General features: G+C 44.1%; 1 protein-coding gene across 11 annotated transcripts in view; it reads left to right on the top strand.

Annotated features, from left to right (window-relative positions):
* ZNF423 (zinc finger protein 423) overlaps window positions 1-16,898 on the top strand; it is a 228,206-nt gene that overhangs the window by 92,075 nt on the left and 119,233 nt on the right. The window contains exons 1-2 of one of the 11 annotated variants that reach the window (XM_077786325.1): window positions 815-907; window positions 1,489-2,641. The exons of 7 other annotated variants lie outside the window; for them this stretch is intronic. The gene's annotated coding sequence lies outside the window, so the exon portion shown is untranslated. Of the gene's footprint in view, window positions 1-814; window positions 908-1,309; window positions 1,411-1,430; window positions 2,642-3,474; window positions 3,877-16,898 lie in introns of those variants that run through there. 3 more of the 11 variants (XM_021536129.2, XM_077786326.1, XM_021536126.2) reach the window with 3 other exon arrangements.

Genomic DNA, 16,898 nt, shown 5'->3' with positions numbered 1-16,898 from the left:
CACTTTATTCTCCATCTCTGGTGGAGTGCCATGAGGACGGTGGGTCTATATTGGTATGATAGGGATCTGGATGAATGGAAAGCATAGGCTACAGGTCCTCCCTAAACTCTGCCCAGGGTGTCTGGTCTGAAATATTTTCTCTCAGTTTTCTGCATGAGGGGAGGAGGGAGTGGGAAGGGAGTTTTGTCAGTGAAACACACAGCTAGGCACAGGTGATGGAGAGGTGTTGGGCGTGCAAATACAGTTTTACCAGTCGGACAGCTCCTTAGCCATGGCCCTCCAATGGCTCCACTGCCTTGGAAGTTCAGGGATTTTTAAAGAAAAGACCAAACAAACTGTTTTTAATGGTGCCAGAGTGGGTGCCAGAGAGATTGCAGTTTAAAGCCACATGATTAAAAGTAAGTTTCTTTAAAGCCCTGAATTCTGTTTATAAAAATAGATGTTGAACATACGGTACAACATAAAAATCCATGTGGTCCTGGAAAAAAAAAAAAAAAAAAAAGTAGAAAGCACTTTAGCTTAAACCAGATGTGCGAAAGAGAGCTCCTAAACGTATTTTGTATTTTTTATTTGTGTGTATGTGTTTGTGTATGTGGGAGATATTTTTGGTTCCTGCTAGGCTTCTTTGCAGCAAAGCCCCTTTCTAGAATTTACTTTCCTTTATTAGAGTTGCAGCTCGGCTTTGTGTGGGCCTCTGGGGGTTTTGGCCAGCCGTTGGCAATTTCTCTCAGACACCCAATTACCCCTGACGTCAATGCCGTCTCTCCCATCTCCCTTGGGTGCCCGCATTTTTTCCTTTGTAACACTAATAGCTGACTAGCTAAGTGCCTGTTATTTCCTTGGCAGAAGATTTGATTGTGTTTTGGGCCGGATACTAAATCCAAAAACTATGTAAAAATGTCAATAGGTGAGTGCACATTGATTTCGGTTAGTCACAGTGATATTTGAGCCCCTTTGGGGGCTCTGTCTGGGGAAGTATTTTACAAGAAAGATAATATAACAGAAAATTACTGGAGCTGCACATGTCTCTGGTGGATTTCTTAGGGGCCTGCTAAGTTTCTGTAGAATCAACAAATGCTTTATTAATCTAAATTTGCGGTTTTGTTCCTGCCTCTGCTCCGCCGGCTCGGGCTCGGCGGAGGAGGCCGGGCGGGAGCGGGGCGCGGGGCCGGGCCCGGCCGCGGAGGCCGCGGGCCCGCGGCGGCCGGCGGGGCTGCGCGGGCCGATAAGCGGGGCCGGGTCCCCGCCGGCCGCGCGGGGCCGGCCTGGCTGGGAGCGGCTGATAAGAGCCCCGCGCGGCAGCCAGCCGGCAGCGCCGCTCCGCCAGCGCGCTGCGGGGCCGCGCCTGGCACGGAAACTTCAGCACCGCCGGGCCGGGGGCGGCGGGGAGGGCTGCGCTGGAAGATAATGGTAATTGATTGAATCAAAGTCGCAGAGCAGCCTTGTTTTCCCTCGCAATTAATTTTTTTTTTTTTTTCTAATTTTCAGACCGAAGTATCCGAAGAGCTCAGGTTGCACCGAGCACATGCTGTACTAAAAGATAATAAGCACATGCCCTCTTCAGCTTTTTGGGGGAAATTCAGGCCAAGAAAAGGCACAATTAAACAAAACGCACCCCCTTAAAGTTACGAGCACGCGGCTCCAAGCTCAGCAGAGTGTGCTCTTAAGGACGGGGAAAATCAATGGCCTTTTCAGGTCGCCGGGCTGTGTGCGCTGGCTACCAACGACGAGCAGTCAATTTTGCCCACAAAGCCAGCAGATAGTGACACCAGGGAAAGGGGATTGTCAGGGGACTGAGTTGTGCAGTGTCCACACATTGCGCACTTCTGCAGCCTTTCTTTTTCTCCTGCTCCCCACCACAAAACCATACCCCACCGCTCAAGATATATGTAGAGGATGACAGAGATTGATGCCGTTTGTATTTTTGTATTGGTTGCTTTGCAGTTTAGTTTAGCTGGTTTGGATTTTTTTCACTAGCAACTTCTAGACAGAATTTTTTCTTACTTTACGGGGGTTCCCCCCAGTATAGCATTCAGGAGTAGTAATATAGTTTGTGTGCTTTGAGAAAATAAAACCTTTTAGTCTTTGGCAATTGCATCTGCAAGCAGTAAAATCTTATGTCAGCACAGTGTGCAGAGAGCAGGATACCTAATAGCTAGTAAACCATTTAAAAAAGTCTTCTGCTTGATCAGATATAGTGCTTAATGTATAGTGCTGTATCTTGCCCAGCACATAATTAGTATTGAGGGTGGAAGAGTCTCCCCTGTGGACCATGACACCACAGATCTAAACTGGAACTTTTTCCACATATTAGTTTTCTTTCTTTAGTGGAGGACATTTCTTTGCTTGTTTTAAAAATCATTCTCTAAGACTTAACAGACTGTATTAGCGTATTGTGTATCTTAAATGAACCTTGCAAGCTCTAGCAGCGTATTCTTCCCATATAGGCACTGTGTAGGGTGGGCAGGCAAGCAGTATTGTAGTGCCAGAGAGATCACACGTTGGCTAGAGAAATCAAACACCCAACCCTAACCCGGGAAATAGAAATTAACCAACCCACTTTTGCAGTGATTTTATTGGATCTCATCCTGGAACAAGTGTTTGTCTGGATGTGCTAGGAAAATGAATGGGCCTTATTGAGGTAAGACACTGTTTATCTAATCATGAAGAAGTTGGGATTTTCACTGGAGCTCTGTCATGTTTTCCTCAGAATGGTAACAGAAGATTTCTTTATGTGTGGGCCAGATTCATGGGATTTCTTCCCAACTAGTAAAAAGGTGGAACATTTGCTGTCTGTTTGGGCAAGAACAGGGTATCTTGATATCCTATCAAACAGACTAATAGGTCTGCTCTGCTGAAAGAGCTGGTAATCTGCCTTGTCATGACCACTGGTTATGAAAGGGACAAGTCAGCTGTGAAGAAAGATGACTTTCTTGAAGGAACCGTGTAAAAACTTTGGCCTAATGCCAGCACGACCATTGCTGATCAACTATGGCTCAGATTAGAGACTCCTTGTGTGGAAAAAAAGGGGTTTTTTTTCTTATAGGCTTGAGAGCCTACTGGGTTACTGTTGCCAAACTCCCCTCTTTGATGTTTCAGGTTCCAGTATAATTAAACCCACAACTGTGTTGCGGTCTTGTCTCTTTAGCCACTGTGGTATGACTGGCAGGTGATACTGTCCTTCTCTACCTCAAATACAGCTGGTGAACTGCTCCTAGGCAGTCTAGTTTTTAGACTTAGACCGGTACTTGGTAGCACCCCTTTTATCCTCCTCCCAGCCTGGCCAGTGTGCTCAGCATGTCAGTCTCAGAAGTGCTGACAGCGATGTGGAGAACAACTGCCAAAGCAAAAGTACTGTGAGGTCATTTGGATAGATAAAAGTGAGTAAAATTCATGGAGATAAGGTGCACCCACTCAGCACCTGCCCACCTCTGTGCTCCTCTGTGCTAAGGCTCATTGCTGCCAGCAGGGCTGCTGCCAGACTGTGCTGGCATCCAGCACTCTGGGCTGAGCCACCAACCCTGCCTGGGAGGGGCATGGGGAAAGGACAAAACCAGCTTCTGCTGGAAAGATTAAAAAAATTACCTCTGTGCTGGTGCAGTGCTGAGTTTTGGGGTGTGAGCCAGTCTGTAGGGCACTGGCAGTCACAGGCAGCTGGAGAAGCTGGCCTCTCGTGAAGCAACTCCTGAAATTAAAAGGGGGCAGGTTTGAACTGCAAACCGAAACAAAGAGCAGGGCTGGCTGTGCTCCCCCGGGCTGAGGCCCATTGGTGGCTGCAGGTTTTCCTGTGTTGTGTCACCTCCAGCGTGGTGTGCGAGGCGCAGGCACAGCCGAGCCTCCGCAGCTGGACGGACACGCTGCGCTCCCCATGCTGAGGTGGGACCTGCTCCCCTGCCCCACACGCGTGTCTGTGGCGTGCAGAGGGGCTGCAGGGTGGGCATGGAGGTGGTGAAGGGGAAGGTGAGGTGAGGCAGGAGTCAGTGGTGGGAAGCAGGTGCCTGGCACCATATCGGGGACACAACAGGGCCGGTACCTCTGAGGATGGAAGGAACGAGGCCGTGGGACAGCCCACAAACACCAGCGTGAGTTAAGATACCTTAAAGACACCTTCTCAGTAGTTTGCTGGGAAACAGACTTGTATGCTTGTTTTGCCACATCCTAGCTTTTAAATATACAGTGGGAGATAAAGGACACACTTTGGGTGAATTCTCAAAGCAGTGAAGGTAGGAGAATAGTAACAGGGTAACTGCTTCTTGGGAGGTAGCAGCAAGAGAGGAAATATCAGCATGGAGGGGAGTAGAAAAGGGAAGAATGGAGAGGGAAGCATCACCAAAATTATTTCTATCCCTTTGGTAAGAACTTGGGACATTTGTGAGTGAAACAACTCCTGATTTTCCTGGAGCATTTCCTTTTCCCTACTTTGGTACAGGCCTGTGTGTGGCCACGCAGCCTAGGTCTTTTTCCATTCCTGGGTGTGTGTTACACCTATTACCAAAGTGTCACTAAGGTATTAGCATGATTTTTGGGTGACTGCTCTGACAATGGAGTTGTTATTGCCATATAATTCACAGAGCTTCACTCAAGTCACAGCTAGAACACTAAATCTGCCCTGGAGAATAAGGAGGAAATTTTGCAGGTTATTTTAAGTTGATTCTGTGGAAGCATGGAGGAATATATCAGAGTTAAACTCAAAGGGAAGTTATTAGATTGGCAGCAGATTTCATGAGGTTTGTACTTGAATTTGGAGCTCACATGAATCTTTAAAAATGTTTTAGAATTGAAAAACTTAAAAGGTTTTGAGAAAACTTGTTGCACAAAAATGATCAGTATGAGTATCTATCTCATACAGGACAAGTAGACAAGTTCAGTAAGGCATCAGTTCCTGTATGTTGAGGTAGCCATGTGAACATAAGCACTGGAGCAGTGTGAATAGCCATTAAGAAGCATCAGAGTTCTGCTTTGTCTTTTAGTTGTATGCAAGTGGGCAGAAGACTTGTGAAATTGTTCTTTCAGCTCTGGTGGTGACAGGTTTAAGGAGTGTTAGCTGAGGAACAGTGCCTTTCTGGAGCATGTGATCTCTAACATTTTGTCCCCTAATCTTTGAATGTGTGTTAAATTCACCTAGGTCTTTTTGTAATTTTGACAGTTTTTGGTTTATGTTTTTTTTTTTTTTTTCCTAGATCTTCATTATGTGGGCAGCAGTCTTTCCATTGCTGTGCATTGATGCTCCCTTTTATATTGCTTTGCTTTTATAGCCCCCCTTTTTCCCTGGTCTTGGGGTCACAGAGCTGGTGGACAAAACAGTTGGCAAGGAAAGTTAATGACTTCGGGAAGGGATAGACTTGTATGCTCTGACCATGGAGATGACAGAAATGTAGAAAGGATGGAAAGAGGGTAAGCAAGGTCTTGAAATCGGAGAAGCTGATGGATTGTGTTCTAGAGGAAGGTTAGAGTAACAGGACTGGAAATGGGGACAGAGGATGTGAGTCAGGGTGGGAACTGCCAAGAGGAAGATGAGAAATGTCAAAAAAGCATGGGGAGAGAAGGAGGGGAATAGACTGGTAAAAGGCAGAGTGGATCTGGAAGCAGCAGCTATAGTGAAACACACAGGCTAAGATAGTTGACTCAGAAGAAGACATGGGAAATGTAAGATGAAATGAACAACTTCAACAGAGGATATTATCTTCAGCTCTTAAAAAAGTTCAAAACTTAGTAGAAGGAAGAAATGCATCTGCTTGATTTTATTTTCCTATGCATTTTGCCAGGCAGTTCTACTTTCTTTTCCAGCATTGATGGCTGTCTCATGATTTCCCTGAGACATTGTCTTAGAAATAGACACAGAAAGCAAATGTCCTGCTTCTAGGAAGCACGGGCAGGTAGTCTCTTTTCTGCCCAGTGAGAGATGGGCTTCCAGCCTATTAGAGAATTTTTTTTTTTTGTAAAGTATCCTCAAAAAAAAAAAAAAAAAAAAAAAAAAAAAAAAAAAAAAATTGAAAATTACTTTCTTCTGGTAGTAAAAGAAAAGACTTTGAGAAACAGTTTTATATAGAGGTGATCTCCATATGTCCTTTCCAAACTAAATTACTTTGTGATTGAACCTTCTGAGGAAAAACAAAATGTGAAGTTTGAGTTTTGCTTCTGGTGCAGGTTGAAAAGGCTTAATGAGTAGTGCTCTGTTCTATCAAAGTTAGATGAGAACCAGGTGATTGACTTCCACAGGCAAAATAAGAATTCCTCAATCATGACAGCAAATGTTGCTTGAGTTCTTGGGTAAATAACTCAATTAGCTCTGCAAAATGCCCTTCTCTTGGGTTTGAGTCAGGAACCACTTTAGGATGTCCCTCCCTTTGCAGGAATACCCATGGGTTTCCAGAAAGTGAGACAGGAAAAGGCACACATGCTCCTGGTGACGGCAGCTTGAGCTCATTACTCTGATTTTTAGATATGCTGGCATTGTCTCAACAGCCTGCATTCACATTTATGGCCTTTCCAGACTACTTATCTAGGAGAGAATGTGTGCTCAGCCTGCTCCAGTTCCCTCTGAGCTTGAGCTCAGGGCCCAGACAAAGCACACCACAGCTTGGGCAGCACCAGCACTGGGCTCCCAAAGATGCAAAGGCAAGGCACAAAGTGGGGGTAGATCTCCATGCAGATCTTTAACTTCTGGCAGTCCTGTTGGTCTCTTGAGCTTGTCTGAACAAATGCATCAAAAATAGCTGAACTGTTCCCTCCCATGAATGAGCATGTAAGTAAATTATTCCCTTCCATGAATAAACATGTAAGTATTTTTCTAATGAGATAAAAGAAAATTAGTCTTATTCTGCACCATCCTTAGTAGTTTGCACTCCAATTAATTCTGTGCTGTTAGTTCATTTTGGAATGTTCTGGAAGATTTCTCAGCATCTACCAGTGCATTTTGTGGGACTGTCTATGGAAAGGACAGAACATTTGCTGAAGAGCCATTACTGTATTTTCCTATTAGAATTCTCTACTCAGTGGTGAGGTTTCAAGAGGCTTTGAGTGAGCTGGTTGAGCCTCCTTTTGAACCCATCATGGATGTTTCTTTGTATTTTATTTCCTTTAAAGATTATGCCCTTCCTTATGACAACCACCTTTTGCCAAATGAGTAAGGCATTTCGGTTCTTCCCAGTTCTTGCCCCATTTACCACCCTCCAAAAAGACTGCAGTGGCTGTATGACCACATGTCAGATTTTCCCTGGAGTGATCTCTGATTTCTTTTCAATCAGTTCATTTAATTGACCATGTTTATTTCCCTAGCCCTTGTGGCTCCCTGAGTGCAGCTATTCGTTAGAAGCTGGATCTTAAGCATCCTTTTCATGTTTTACCTGGAGAATTTCTTTAAACCATCTCATCTGTTCTTAGTATTTGGGGCTAAGCCCAAAAGGGAAGCTCTCTCAATCAAAAGGCTATCTAAATGGATAATGTGACACTTTGAGACCTGTAACAAGGAGGCAAATGTCCCAGTCCCACTGCTCTGGTGCTGATCCCACCAGAGCCACCGTAGCTTTGAAGGCTTGTTTGGGCAAGGTTCCCACCGCGGATGTTTGCAAGACAGCAACTGGAACTTGGTACACGAACCTAGCATACTGCTTAGATGTAGAGCCTAGGCATGATGCCCACTTTGGAAAGCAGCTTTGTAGTCTATGTCTGCTTAATTTAGTCCTCAGCTGGTCTCCTGAGAATGGCTGTTCGCTGCATGTTAGTGTCCAAGAGCAGGAAGAGATGGAGGAAACTTTCATCAGAAAGAAGATGAAGTAACTTGGCACTCATTGGAGTTTGGAGGCTAAATTGCCTCTTAAAAGATCATCCTTACTGCCTGTCTACAGCTTCCAAGCTGTAAATAGGATGGAAAGAAGGATCCTTTGTATCCCGTGCTCCCCTTTTCTAGATGTTGTCTTGGTGATATGAACTTCCTTCTTCAATGTCTATAAAATTCTGTTTGAATGCTTTTCATGGTCTAGGTTTGCATACAGCATAAACCCAAGCAAACTGACCTGAGACAGGAAGGCATTTTCCTCTTCAGTGACTTCTGTCTGTGTCCACTGCTAGCATCTATATTAGCAAATACAATTTCTTGGGAACATCCCAGAGCTTTTCTTTTCCAGAATGTTTTTAATAGTGCAAAGCACTGTTATTTCCTAGAAAGTCTGATCAGCTTCTTCAACATCAATTTGTTCTATTGCTTCCTTATGAAATGTTTTATTCTGTCGTTTTAAAAATAAACATTCAGGGGTTGGACTAGATGATCTCCAGAGATCCCTTCCAACCTTGGCTATTCTGTAGTTCAATGAAACATAAGTCAGGAGTAATTAGAGAGAAATGTACCACATTTGAAGTATAAATAGAAGGAAGTAAATGGTATGACATGTCACTACAGTCAAGGATCAGATATCTGAATTATAATCTTGAGAGTTAAGTTAAATAAAAAGAAATCCTTTTAAATAACTTGGCATTCCTGTAATGACCCATGATATGTAAATCTGAACATTTGACTTCATTGCAATAATACAGCTAGTTTAAATTTTTATTATTTTTAAGCCCACAGCCAGCAGGCTGGAGTAAGTTATTTGCAGCATATTTTTAAAGTCCATATCGAAATATTAGCCATAACTGTCTGCTGTGTATAAAAAAAAAAGGGGGGGGGGTGTATGTTTGAAGTTTAATCATGCTTCTACTTATGCTCAGTCCCAGAGCAATCCTTTTTTCTGCTGCTGAGCTCAAACAGCTAGTAGCCAGGTTTGATCTGCTGCCCCATGGAGCAGTGCCCTATGTGAATTTGAAGTTTTCTCAACCCGGGAGGCCGGCAAATAAAGACTAGCCTCAGGTAGCCAGAGCTCTCCTTCCCAAAGCAGCTCCCGGGGCGCTGCCTGGAGCAGTCCTCCTGAAATTGTTTCAGGCAATTGCTACAGACTATCTGTACTACTGCCCCTCTTACCCCTCCTTCCCTCTCCTCCTCCTGGCATAAGGGAGGAGTTTTGGAGTCCAGGAGTCCTATTTGACTTTAATAAAATGAAGAAAAAAAAATTTAAAAATAAAAAGCAGAGCAGTTTGTAGGGAACTGGCACAGACTGTGGAAACAGGAGCCACAGCAAGACAAAACCCAGTGGCCTTCAAAACTTTTTTCCCTTCTTTCTCACCACATGACTTGAAGGATGTGGACAGTAATTAAAGGACCCCCTAGCTCTTCATTTTCTGTGCCTGGTCCTTTGATCTGGTTCGTGTCGGGTAGCTATTTTCATTGTTCCTGTCTTTTCTTTTATTCTCACCCAGCCCCTTTGATGTGAGCAATGATGATCTTTAATTCCAAAATAGGAGATGGACAGGATAGCAGTACTGGCCTTATATAATGCATCTTTCACATCTTATTTTTAAACTTGAGCATAATAGGTGTAAGTCAGAGCCTGGGGAGCCTTAACCCTTTCCACTGCTGAGGAGATTAAGAGCCTATCACTTTTGGTAACATCAGTCAGGTTAATTTTCTGTAGATGCTTACAGATGCATTTGTGAAAAAGATTATTATTATTATTATTATTATTTTCCTGCAAATATGATGGATCTCAAAATATAATCTGGAGGGAGTTTGTCCTAATTGTTCCCATGTGGGAAAAATGTGCTGAGAAAGAACAGTAAAGCTAATGCAGTTATTCTGACTGGCTTCACTTGGCAGCACAGTGGGAGTGAAGCATACTGTTTATTAGTGTATGTTAATAAACTATAAGGGACAAGCTGCAGGTGGCGGTTTATAAACTGTTAGCTCAGGTAATATAGATGACAATATGGAGATTATTAGTAACATTAGCAGGGAGAAGGGCTGAAGTTCTTAATGTTGTCCTGAAGTCACAAAAGCATGGTATGTCTCTATGTGCCTCTTCCTCGTGGGATGCACAAACCAAGTAGCCAGTGTGGGTGGCAGCACCATCAGATGTGGCATGTGCAGGAAGCCCTCTGCCAGCCACCTGGGGGACGGTCTCCTGCCAGGCTGCATGGGGTGGCACATGGTTTCCCTGTGCCCTGCTCTTGGGAGTGGCACACAGGGCCCCCGTGCCCTGCTTTGGGGTGGCACACAGGGCTCCCCGTGCCCTGCTTTGGGGTGGCACACCGGCACCCCATGCCCTGCTTTGGGGTGGCACACAGGGCTCCCCGTGCCCTGCTTTGGGGTGGCACACAGGGCCCCCCGTGCCGTGCTTTGGGGTGGCACACCGGCACCCCATGCCCTGCTTTGGGGTGGCACACAGGGCCCCGGTGCCCTGCTTTGGGGTGGCACACAGGGCCCCCCGTGCCCTGCTTTGGGGTGGCACACCGGCACCCCGTGCCCTGCTTTGGGGTGGCACAGCGGCACCCCGTGCCCTGCTTTGGGGTGGCACACCGGGCCCCGGTGCCCTGCTTTGGGGTGGCACACAGGGCTCCCTGTGCCCTGCTTTGGGGTGGCACACAGGGCTCCCTGTGCCCTGCTTTGGGGTGGCACACCGGGCCCCGGTGCCCTGCTTTGGGGTGGCACAGCGGGGAGGGCAGCGCCGTGGCCCCGCAGCGGGAGCCCCCTGCTCCCGCATCGCCCCGGGGAGGCAGGTGGTGCCGGCGGAGCCCCTGGCCGCCGTGTCCCCGGGGAGCTCCGCGTGGCCGCGGTCCCCATCTGCCTCGGCGGCACCTCCTCCCTGCGGGCCCCTGCAACAATGGCTCTGCTGCTGCTGCTGCGCCCTGCCCGAGCCGGCCCGCTGACATTTGCAGGGTTCAGCCGGCACAGCACAATCCGCTCGGGAAATGCAGCTGTAATTGTAAATAGGGAGCCCAGAATTTTCAAACTTCAGGTCTCGAGGCACCCGCGGCGTGGAGGGAGAGCTCAGCTTCCCCCAGTGTCTTTTATTTTAGTAGGTTTTGTGACCGTCTGAAAATTTGGAGAACTATAGGTCTGCTGCTAAGCCACTTAAACGTTAATATTTGAACATCATGTCACTGGTTTTTGTGTTCAGAAGAAGACTGAAATGGGCACAAATTAAAAATAAAATCCCAACATTTTCCTGGTAGAATTAATTAGAGCCAAAATATAGTAAAATATAGAAAATTTCAATAAGCAATAACAAGCAGTGAGGATAACAAAGATTAAGTGTGGTAATGGACAGAGACAGCTTGATGAATCTGACTATGTTTTAGTTTAAAGCCTGTCTTTTTCTTTTCATTCACAAAATATATATGCATAAGTGGCTTTGTGTCTGCAACTATTTCAGATGTGGATTTATGCCTTTGTGACACCTGCTCTTTTAGGCACATAAAATGTGTGCTATGTTTATGTAGTTCTTAAAATAATAGCTGTTATTTTAGGTAACTTTAGATAACTTTCAGGGCGATTCTTACTATATGTTATGGTCCTGGATCAGCAAAGTAGTTCAGCAGATGCCCAACTGGAGCACGTGATGGGACACGTAGGCTTTCCAGCCTCCACTTGCTTAAACCTGAGCACATGCTTAAATAGTTTGCTGAATAGGGGCCAAGACCAAATGCAGTGAATACCTAAAATTAACTTTGTTAAATGGCTTACAGTATGCCACTTGTTTCCGTGTGCTTTTAAATTTCCCACTTGAACATTATTTGGGCTGAATTTCTGTGTGTTTGTCTTTGTTTGTAGAGCTCTTATTTTTTCTTTTTTTTTTTTATTAAATGCATTTGGTTCCCTCAGAATATTTCTGTTAGGCATGAAGGAGGAAAAATTCTCTTCCAGTACAGTTGGTCTTTAGTGTCAGTGGTTTTGTAGCTGGGGTGCTTTAAGGAAATAAGGGAAGGAAAGGTTGTAGAAAGGAATATTTCACTGGAGCAGCTCCTAGAGTTGGAAAAAGTAGACACACTTCTGAGACCTGGCAAAGGAATGTGGAACCTGTAATCTTGTCCACTTTTTCCAGCTATATCAGCTAATCTAATAATAGAAGCCTATAGGGCGATGCAATTTCTTTTTTTAGACAGAGAAAACAAACATTGAAATTGCAAAGGGGAAAGTTGGCACCAGTACATTCCTCAATGAGTACTAGGGCCCTTTCTTCACTTGGAAAGGAAAAAAATTCCTTCTTTCTAAAGCAACCCTGTTTTAAGGGCTCAAGCACACCCAGATAGGCTCTAGTTAGGTTTCAGCAGTCTAATGAAGCCTGCCTTTTTTGTGATTTCACTGCACATACTCCCTGCCTGCCTTGATTGGCAGCTGGGTAGCAGACCTCTGCAGCTGTGACAATTTGCCTGAGGGAGACTGTAAGTGTCTCATTGAAACTTGCATTGTAAAATCCTCCAAAATGCCTCCCATAATATTAGGCACAGGAGAAAAACACAGGTGTGAAAAACTTTCACAGATCCCATGAGTTCAATGTCTCTTGGCAGCTTTGGTAGATTCAGTGTTCTAATATAAATTTGAAACTTGCTCTTGCAAAACAGAAGTTGCTCCGTCTTCTGTCACGAGAAGTGGTGAAAACCAGCAGCGCCTGTGCCACGCTCGCCTTTCCAGGGTGGTGAGGATTGGTTATCCATGGGTGAAACCTGTCCACCTGCTGTGACTCGGAGCCTGTTCCAGCAGGAGGACACAGGTGTCCCCGCAGGTGTCCCCACTGCTGGGGCGTCTCACTGGCAGGCAGAGTTTTAGGAGCTCCTGTTTCCCGAGTGAGGGCATGGTCTCATCCTGTCCAAAAATGAGCGCTCGTTGATTGATTCTGCTTCCAGTGAAGGAGGGATTTGAAAACCTAAGAGGTGTCTCCGTGAAATCAACCTTCCCATATGTATGTACAATTGTTTTCTCTTCAGCTGGTTAAGTAGCTTAACGTACTCCTCACTGGCACATAGGTGAGACTCAGCGTTGCCAGCATGACTGGAAGATGAATCTCAGCTTCTGAATGCCTGATCCTTTTCCTGGTATGTTTGTTCCAAACTGCTTGCCTGTGTGTTACAGCAACTTTGCTTCTTATATTTGCCATAAAGGAATCTCAATATGACTGCAGCCTTAAGATCTGGCACTTCAACAGTCTCAGTAGGTTCAACACAATATTCAGGAATTAAAGTTCTGAAGAAATGCAAGTAGCTAAATTTAGACTTAAGAAACGTGCCTGATTTGAATGAGCTGATGCTGATACATGGAAGTTTCCCTGCAAGCCAGCCAGGCTTTATTTGTTGCTTAAAGGGAGGAGATTTAGTTAAGTTGGAACATTTGATTTGCTTTCTTGAATTGTTTTTGATTAGTGACTGAGTGCAAGGTTAAGCTTTAATAACATATCCCTTGTAATAAAATCATGCTGGTGAGTGATATATGTGGCTAAAAAGATTTAGATGTACTAGTCTGTTAAACTAGTACAATTTGGAAATGCTCTGGAAATAAGCACATAAAATAAGAACCAAAGGCAAATTAAAAGATTTTTTAACTCTTTCTGGGGCTAAGATTTTTGTGACCAAACTGTGACTTGTGACTTGCCTGTTCTGGCAAGCTGGGTGAACAAGGCAGCATGGCTGCAGTCTTGATAAAAGAGAAACTGTTTTGAATTTAGTAACGAAACGTGTTAATGCATCACTGAGTTTCTGCTGCAGTGACCTAGTGAAGACCCAGTAACTAGTTAAAGCTGAAAATAACAAATCTTGAAATCAAATGACATTCAGAAGTTTCATGAGGGACTCCCAGTACTTTTCATCTTCTTTTCCAAACTACAAATTTTGGTCATTTCAAGACAAATCAACGATGCTGTAATATGTACGTTTTGTGAGCTGGTAGTTGCAGTAGGGCTGAGGTTTTAGTTTCAGATTTTTATCAGGGTTTTCTGCTCTCGGTGCTTTCCATAGACTGTCCTAAGAGCCATGAAACTTGTGCTGATGTATAGTGATTCAATGTACTGTAAACTACACAAGAGGGTTCCGTTTCATGGCTGTGTGAAGCTTTTGTGTAAATGTTTTTAGTGGTATCAATTCAGAAGCTGAACTCAAGGTTCAGCTGAACATTTGGGGTATCACTTGAAAGCTCAGTTTGAGTTACTTGTTTGTTGAGGCTGGTTCATTTCACGGGAACATTTTAAACAAACTTTGTGAAGCAGTTCAGTGTTAGGTTTCTTATTTCATACATGGGGAAACTGAGGCACAAAGCTATGGAGTTTCTAATATAGTTGGGAATGTTAGGAGAATGTGGAACCTCCAGACAGTGCTACTAATGTGTTATTGACTGCTGTGTGCTGCTCCTTGTCTAGCAGGGGAGTCTAGTTTGTCAAAGGGAAGGGGTTTTGTCTCATCATTGAGGAAGGAAATGCATTTAAATGTCAAAGGTTGGGAAAGCCATTGTCTTTCCTTTTATGGCAGTGAACATGTCATGTTCCTCTGCTTACCAAATAAATGAAACTATAAAGGAAATTGTAGTTTTGGAAAAAAAAAAAACCAAAACAGCACTGTAATCCAGAGCATCTGTTTTCTACTGTCTTTTTTCCCCTGGTCTCTTTTTATAATTTACATCCAAAGCATGAAGTGACAGAATTTGGCAGACTTGGATCTGTACAGTAGAGCTTAATGGCTTTTTAGCAGGGAATAAATAAAGCCCCTCAAGCCTGCTTAGTTCTCACCCATGCACGTGAGCAGGGAGTGGGGGAAGGAGTGTTGTATTTTTCTTGGAAAAAGACCTTTTCGGTTTCTCCTAATCTGGCACCTGGAGGTCCAGCTGTGCTGGCTTGAGGCTGTGTGTAGCCTTGTGCATGGGAAGGATGATGGACAGGCCGCTGTAGAAGTTGAAATGTTTCACGTCTCTACAGGCAATATGTATAGCTATATTTGTGAATAGTGGCAGGGCGCAGTTGGAGGTGGAATTACTCTTCAAACAATGATTTGCCAATAGTGCTACAGTCTGGGCTGGTTTCTGTTGCGATGTGTGGGGAGGGCCAGCACCGCGTGGATTTTCCAGCTTTGCTTGCTCGTGCTACAGCAGCCATGGAGCCTCTGTGCCTGCCATCATTGCTTCCTGTCTCCATGAGCTGATTGTAAATTATTTTTCCTGGTTTGAGCTCTGCACATGGCCTGGAAATGTGTCACTCTAGTTATGTTTGGCTTGGTCTTCTGCTAATTTATACCAGTTTCTACTTCAATATATTTCCATTGGCTTAATTCAATGGCAGAATTTCTAATTTACTTGGGTATTAGTAGGAGTATTGGGTTCATTACTCCTAACAGTTTAGTAATCTTGATTTATTTTTGTTCTTCAGTGACACAAATGCCAAGGTTAACTTGCTCTTAAACACTTGATTTTCTAGGACATAAAATGATTCCGTATTAAAAGAAAAGATAGAGGACAATTTTATTGTGAAAAGTGGTCTAGATTGGGGGATGCTGGGTTTTGTTTGTTTGGATTAGAGAACTTAGAAAATGCTGGGTTAATATTTGAGACTGAAAGATTTAATTTGCCCTCACTGGTACTCTTGGATTCTCTGGATTCCTCAGCTGTGGATTGGGAGCTGATATGGAGTGGCACATAATATTTCCAGTGCCCCTAGTAATAAGTGATTTTAATGGAGAACTTTTCACAGCAGAGGACTCAGAGATATAGTCTGTGCTTTAATAAAGATGCTATGTCTCCACAGTGTACATTAGTCAGTGAGTTAAACAAGCATCAACATTAAAACAGACATTATCCCCTGCAGTGTATTTTCTTAGTGCTTTGTCCATTACAGCTCTCAAATGGTGAGGATTCTAGTCCTTCCTGTTGGAAACAGCTCTTTTTAACACTTACTGCAGATATTTTCCCAGTGTCTAGCATAAAATTGTGCTTTCTTCTCTCCTCCTGCCCTTCCCAAATGCTCAGTGGAATGCAGTGATGGTGTTTACCATGCATGAACTCCTTGGAAGCAGTTCCTGCACCTTCCTTAGCTATTCTTTAACAAAGATACATATAATCAGACCTTTTAACCTTTCCTCATAAATCAGTCCATCCAGCCCATTAATCACTTCTGTTGCCTTCTTCTGAATTCTCTCCAATTTGTCATCATCCTGTGGCTGGGGACAGCTCGGTGACCGCAGCCCTGCTTGGAGGTTCAGTACCAGCCCACTGCACCCAGGGATCAGGATTTATTTATTTTGTCCCTCTTTCCTTTTGCTTCATTCCCAGTCAGAATATATCTCCTACCCACTCTGCATAATCACTTCTTTAAAACATTTATGGAGATAATTTGCAGTCTTACAGACCCTCTATCATTCTCTGATACCAAGTTAGCAGAAATTGATAGGGCAAAGGATTGAATGTGACATTTTGTGTCTCTCCCGCCCTCCCTTCCCCTACTCCCCACCCCAAAACAAACTGCACAACTCTTCATTTGGTGCATATGGTCACATTGAATTTGAGGAAAAAGGTAGCATTAGAGAGGAAAAAAAGATGCTGAAAATATAATTGCCTAATTGTGAATCCTAAGTAGTGCAGGCAGCAGGGGCAGCCCTGACTGGAAGAAATCAGAGGGTCACTAATTCATACTGCCAACATCCTAATTAGCTGTGCAAATGTAATGTTTATATTGTTGGGGATGGATTACAATATCCATTGTAGAATGGAAAGAAATAAATGAATTGTGTCAGTGGAGCTATGTAGAAAACACTCCTGCCACCCCATTAAACCATGAGAAGTAGCTTAGCTACTAAAAAAAGTTTGTTTTCAGGCTGATGCGCAAGTCTAATTGGGTTTCCAAAGAAAGGAACATGTTTTAATTATTAATTAGAAATCAGAGGAGTAAAAGAGTGGAAATCTGCTTCAGCTGGAGGTTTTGCTCAATGCTGGATTTCTCCTTAATAAGCTGAAACATTCCAGGCCTGCCTTAGTTAGCGGTTGGGTGCAGTGGCTTTACTCGGGGGGTAGACATCTTAATGCTCATGTAATTATCATGTAATTATTTTGTAATGTG

This window comes from Lonchura striata, chromosome 13 (genome assembly GCF_046129695.1).
Source record: "Lonchura striata isolate bLonStr1 chromosome 13, bLonStr1.mat, whole genome shotgun sequence".
Taxonomy (NCBI): Eukaryota; Metazoa; Chordata; class Aves; order Passeriformes; family Estrildidae; genus Lonchura; species Lonchura striata.
The sequence above is the reverse complement of the archived record's forward strand: the minus strand, read 5'-3'. Positions and strand labels throughout refer to the sequence as shown.